Below are 5,844 nucleotides of genomic sequence, written 5' to 3' on the forward strand. Positions count from 1 at the left end.
GCACGTGTCATGTCACCAAGAGACTGGATTGTCTCTTGGTGACATGACACGTGCGAAGACGTATATTTCTATGTGCGATGACGATTAGCCTAAATTTATATTTTCCTATGCTTCGTTGTCACAAGCTATAGGATCCACTTGAAAAGGACCAGTATTACTGGCCGAAACGTCGTGGTAAAATTTAAAATAAAACTGCCAGCCTTGGTCGATCTAATCCCAGAGTATTTTGTTTTTATTAATATTTATTATTATAGGCACGTAAAATTAATTTCGTAAAATAAGTAACTTTTAATTTATTTCAATTTCTCAGGATGACTTGGTGAGAACAAAGAAACTTCTTTCTTTGGTGGGAAATCTATTAGTTGAAAATCTGGTAAACTTTGTGGAATACATATTAGTATGTACATGTATACGTGTGCTTTTGTGTGTTAGACATTTTGAATAGCTGCGTAAAAAAATTATCTTATTTGGTAAAACTTTTCTTTTACTAATGATTTTTTACTCGGTATGCATTATTACTCACGTTTTAACATGATAAATTGGACATGTGTTTGATTAAGAAAGTTTTGTTACTTTATTATTACAAATTAAAATTAAGATTTGTATACATATACATACAAGGAGTACTAGACCACTGGATATCCTTTTAATCATAAATTCTTTAGAAAATTTCAAGACGAAAATTCTAATGCAAAAGTGTCAAGGCTATAATAGTTTTTAAATAATAAGCGATTACATTTTACAAATGATAGGCCTGAGATTTCGCGCGCTCAGGTACGGCGACACGACAAGTGATAAAGGCGTTTCTACGAATATCGCCCTTTTTAGCATAGTGACAACTTTCACAGCAGACTCAACAATTCATTCTCGAATTAATTGTTCCTCTTGTTATCTTTAACCATTTCTTTTGTTAACTTTGTGTAACGTCTTATTAATAAAAGGGAGGGGTTCACTATGATGAGCATCTTGATCAGACTGATATCCTTCGATTTAGTCGATCTCCGATATTCTGAGTGAACTTGGAATTTTTAATTAGATTCAATCTAGTCTCCTGCCTCTCTTTAGCCTCAAGTTTTCAAAATAACCGGATCATCGTCTTCCCAAATATTTTCTATCCCGTTAAACAGTGACTTTGGTTCTCGCTCGCTCGCGAAACACATATAAGGAATACTTTTATCACTCGTCATGTCGCCGTGCCTGAACGCGCGAAATCTCAGACCTATCATTTGTGAAATATAATCGCTTATTATTTTAAAACTATCATAGCCTCGACATTTTTTTATTAGAATTTTCCTCTTGAAATTTTCTAAGGAATCTGCGATTAAAAGGATATCCGGTGGTTTTAGTACACCCTGTATATATATCGCGTTTTTTCGGAAATTACCTGAAAAATTCCTTTATACGAAAGCAACATTTCTCTCGCGTAATTCCAATATCGCAAAACGTGAATTATTATTTGTTATTAGACACTTGATGGATCTACTACCGATTCACAGGTCCCCACCTTGCTTTACCATACTGTCAGTATTCCGGATATATGTAGTACGCTATAGAATTGGGGTCAATCGCAGTCTTTGCCGGGTCTGTGTAGCGAACGGAACGCTTGGCCAAGTTCGTTGCTTTGTGAAATACATCCTTACATAGTGCTTCTTCTCTTTTACACTGTTAAAAATACATTGTTAACAAAATTATTTTAAAAAATTGTGAAATTGACAAAACCGTTTTAAAAGCATATTTGTTGAAATTGATTGATAAAGTTATTTTAAATTTTGCGTGAGAGTAAACGAGTAAAATAAAAATTTGATAAATTTCACGCTAAGTTTTTGTTGTTTAGATTCTGTTTTAAAATTAGAATTTATTTAAAAAATTCTTTAAATATAAAACATTTTATATTAAATTCAAGTACATAATAAAAATAACGTTAATGGTACAATGCTACGTAATTTTAAAAGTAAAAAGTAAACGCAGCCATTTTGATTCTATCCAAATCGCCAAATTTTAATCACGTTATAGGCTTTCTATTTTATTGAAATCAAGCCAATAAACTGTTAATTTAAATCGACCTTTTGAATTTTAATCAAAATTCAATCAATTAGGAAATTATCATTAACCTTTAGAAAATTGTAGATTTTATAGACGTTTACAAAAAAGTTAAATAAAAAATGGAATTGAGTACGTTAAATACGTAATTAATTATACTTTATAAAACACTGTGAATTAATTTAAAAATTAATTTATACATAGTTTCTAGAGGTTTGTTTTCTCAAATTTGGCAGCTGTTTCATTTAAGTCTTACATAATTAAAATTACAATTTACAAATATGATTTATATTAAAAATTGCTCTTCTTTTCTTCAAGTAACTTACTGATGCTATTGTAAATAGATTGGGCCGATTATAGTGACAGACTTGCAAGGAAGAAAGCAATATAATGCACATCGTGTGTTTTATACAGTAAAATGTGCAGCATGGATAAATAATAACGGGAGAAAAGAACGGCGAGAAAGTCGTCAAAAAGAGAAATAATAATCGACACATTCGCTTATTAAATCGAAAGCAACGGACGGCAGTGGGAACAATTTTACAGTGTGAAAGTACTTTAATTTTCAAAATGTTTTCTTATTAAGTCGCGTGGTATCATAAGTCTCAATGGGATGAGTTATTTGCGAGGATAATGATCGTTCGCATTAATTCATATTACAACTGAAAATTCTTCTCGAACGTCAATGCCACGCCATCAACAAAGTGAGCACTCTAATAAATTGTGGCCTAGAAAAATGCGCAAAACTCCAAAAGGTAGGTTTAAACGACACTGTAAAAAAACATGACACAAAAATATGTTCCATTACTTTTAGTACTGATCTCATTCCATTTAGTTATTTTCTTTCAATACTTATCTATCCTTATCTTCCATTCCCGTTTGTATATATAGGGTGTTCTGTCACGAAATCGACAAATTTTGTCAACGTGTTCGGATGGTTATCCTAACTAGATAAGTTTATATATATATATATATATCATGGATCGATTTGGCTTCCCAAGATATGAGAAAAGAACACTATTGTACAAGGCTCCATACTGAAAGCTCTCTGATTTCCATGTATATGTAATGACCGTTTGATTTATCGATATGAAATCACATTAATGTTAAGTATCACTTGACAATTACAGTACAATGCCCTCCCGTTCACAGATATTGTTTTAAATTGTCTATCACAGTGCCGCAAACATGCTGCGAGCCGTTACTCCAGTGATTACATTCAAAGAACATTAGCAATTACGATGTATTCTACCTGCAGTTTCTGTTATCGCCTGTACTCACTGATCTCGTATTTCTTGCTTTCCAGTGCAAGTATACTCCGGAAATTATACGGCCCCGCAAGAAAAAGTGCAACCTCCGGTACATTGGCATTTCAATCCTTATCTTGGAAACGAAGTCAACTCGACTTACGGTGTATATGAATTTTTATACTTTTTTTTTTTAAGAAATACCCTCCGAACAACGCTTGTTCTTTTCGTGACGAACTATTCTATAATTACTGTTATAATTAAAATGATCACAAGTACTTCAAATTGTCGGTTCTTTATTTTATGTTAATTATAATATTGTAATATAATCATAATTGTAAATATAATTGTGTTTATTACTATCAAAGTAATTAAAATATCACGATTATAATTAAATGACATGTTATGCTATAATATCATTAATTGTAGAAATATCCTGTCTCAAAAAAATTCAATAAATAATTTTTGTTGTCGACTTTTTCAGTCGTACAAAATATTGAATTTCTTTAAACATGACGAGGCAAATGTTACGTGGAACATTTGCTATGTCAACATTATCACACCGTATAAAAGAAGAATTAAGTCTGCGCAAATTACTCAGGAATTGCAGATTCAGCTAAAATAAAATCCACTACAATGAAATGTTATCGTCGATTTACCGAAGATTTATTAAAAGTCTTATTTTTTATTCAACTTAAAGTTTTATTAGACATGAAATAAAATCTATACGTAGATTATGACTAAAATTTATCTCGCGAAAGGTAATGCAATTTCCTAACACCACACTGTGTAAGAGCATTGACCTAGAATAGTCTCTTTCTGGTATTATTGAACGAGGCTGCATCACGAACAGACGACGCATCCCATCATCGCAAGAGTCTTCTAACGGTAGATATAATATAGTAAAATGTCCACTACATTTTGTATGAATTATTCTATTTTCAAATAATCGTCTGTCTCGCCGAGAAAACGAAATATACATAACAAGAAATATTCAAAGTGTTTTTAAGAAAATTAAGTGCTTTTATAATTTTCGCATTAATGCAAAGATGGAAGAAGTGCAGAAATGAATGTCGGAAACGTGTTTCTAACTTAAGTTCAAATAAAAATTAGAGTTAAAGTAGGACTCTCATTAAAACTAAACAAGAGACAAGAATAGTTAATGCGAGTCAAGGCAGGAAGTAGATGGCCTATACTTGTAATTTTTAATAAATTGTGAATTCATATACCGTTTCTTTTTCCACATTTGTCCTGCGCCCCGGTTTCTTTTTGGACATAACACAGTCTTCTTACAGGTGGAGTTATTATCGTCAGTAATTTTTCATATTCAAATCGATAAACGATTTGTAAATATCATCAAGAATCATTTGACGCCAGCAGTTGACATGATTAAGCAGTTGATCGACCATGACTGGCGATGTGTTTTTAACACAGAAAAATTTATAATTGTATTTTAGTACCAAAAAATATATTTGTAAATATATTTAAAAATGCTACAATTTGGCATTTTTAGATGCTACATTTAGCATTTAATCCTCCCCTCCCCTTACTGTAATTTATTCTTCTTGCGAAAAATATTACCTCAACCAGGATTCGAACCTGGGACCTTCCTCAATCCGTGACGGGCGTCTCAGCCAACTCGACAACCACTGAGGTCGTCATCGTATCATCGTATATGAATTCACAATTTATTCACAATTACAAGTATAGGCTACCTACATCCTCTCTTGACTCGCATTGGTCATTCTTGTTTCCTGGTTTAATTTGAAATGTTAATTATACTAAGACCTGTTACATTTTTATTATATTAATATAATCTTTCCTATACAAATGAATCAGCTACATTATTCCGTTTCAAAGAGTGCGTAAATACGTTATTGATTTTCCAATTTGTCAAGTCATCCTTTTCATAAAGGAAAAAATTTGTTCCGCATTCCTGACTTTTAATTTCGCACGTATTATACATATATTATAATACTTGTTCTCGGTTGCATTATTTATTGGATGTACTGGGATTTATATTAATTGGCGGTACGAACTATCTTTATGTCTAGAAATATTTATATCCTATTTTAAAATGGAGTGATTTTTTGATCAATTTTCCAATGTATTACTCGTATTTTTAGAAACTTTTCCAGCAATTGTACAAACTACAAATATTTGGATAAAAGCTACATAATGATACCCTACATAGCGCGTAATATTGCAGCAATATCACAGAAATATTACACATTACTGACATACACTTTCATAAACATTGAAATATTACAGTTACATTGCTGCAATATATCACACGCAAAATAGCAAATCGACGTCAAATGACGTTTCAACCGTCTTATTTACATTAGAAATGTCATTAAGATGTTGGAAATGTTATTAAGATATCAGTCATCTTGCTACTTGAGATGTTATACAGGATATTAAAAAAGAGTTTAGGTTTTTAAGAGGATTCTAAAGTCATCTGTTTTACCGACACATTCGAATATAGTTTTTGCGCTAGTAAACCTTTTTAATAGCTTTTATGCACAAAATAATGCTAGGATAAGTTGCGAACCGC

The 5,844-nt window shown here is 31.7% G+C and overlaps 1 long non-coding RNA gene across 2 annotated transcripts; it reads left to right on the forward strand.

Moving 5' to 3' along the window:
- The first annotated feature begins 1,895 nt into the window (after window positions 1–1,895).
- Window positions 1,896–3,762, forward strand: LOC105560428. Of its 2 annotated transcripts, none has more exons than XR_001008829.1 (3): window positions 1,896–2,176; window positions 2,385–2,795; window positions 2,932–3,762. It is a non-coding gene; the product is annotated as an uncharacterized LOC105560428 (long non-coding RNA). The 2 variants fall into 2 exon arrangements; XR_001008830.1 differs by having other exon boundaries at window positions 3,347–3,762.
- The last annotated feature ends 2,082 nt before the right edge of the window (window positions 3,763–5,844 follow it).

Source organism: Vollenhovia emeryi, unplaced genomic scaffold (assembly GCF_000949405.1).
Source record: "Vollenhovia emeryi isolate VEMERY1.0 unplaced genomic scaffold, V.emery_V1.0 DF939231.1, whole genome shotgun sequence".
NCBI lineage: Eukaryota > Metazoa > Arthropoda > Insecta > Hymenoptera > Formicidae > Vollenhovia > Vollenhovia emeryi.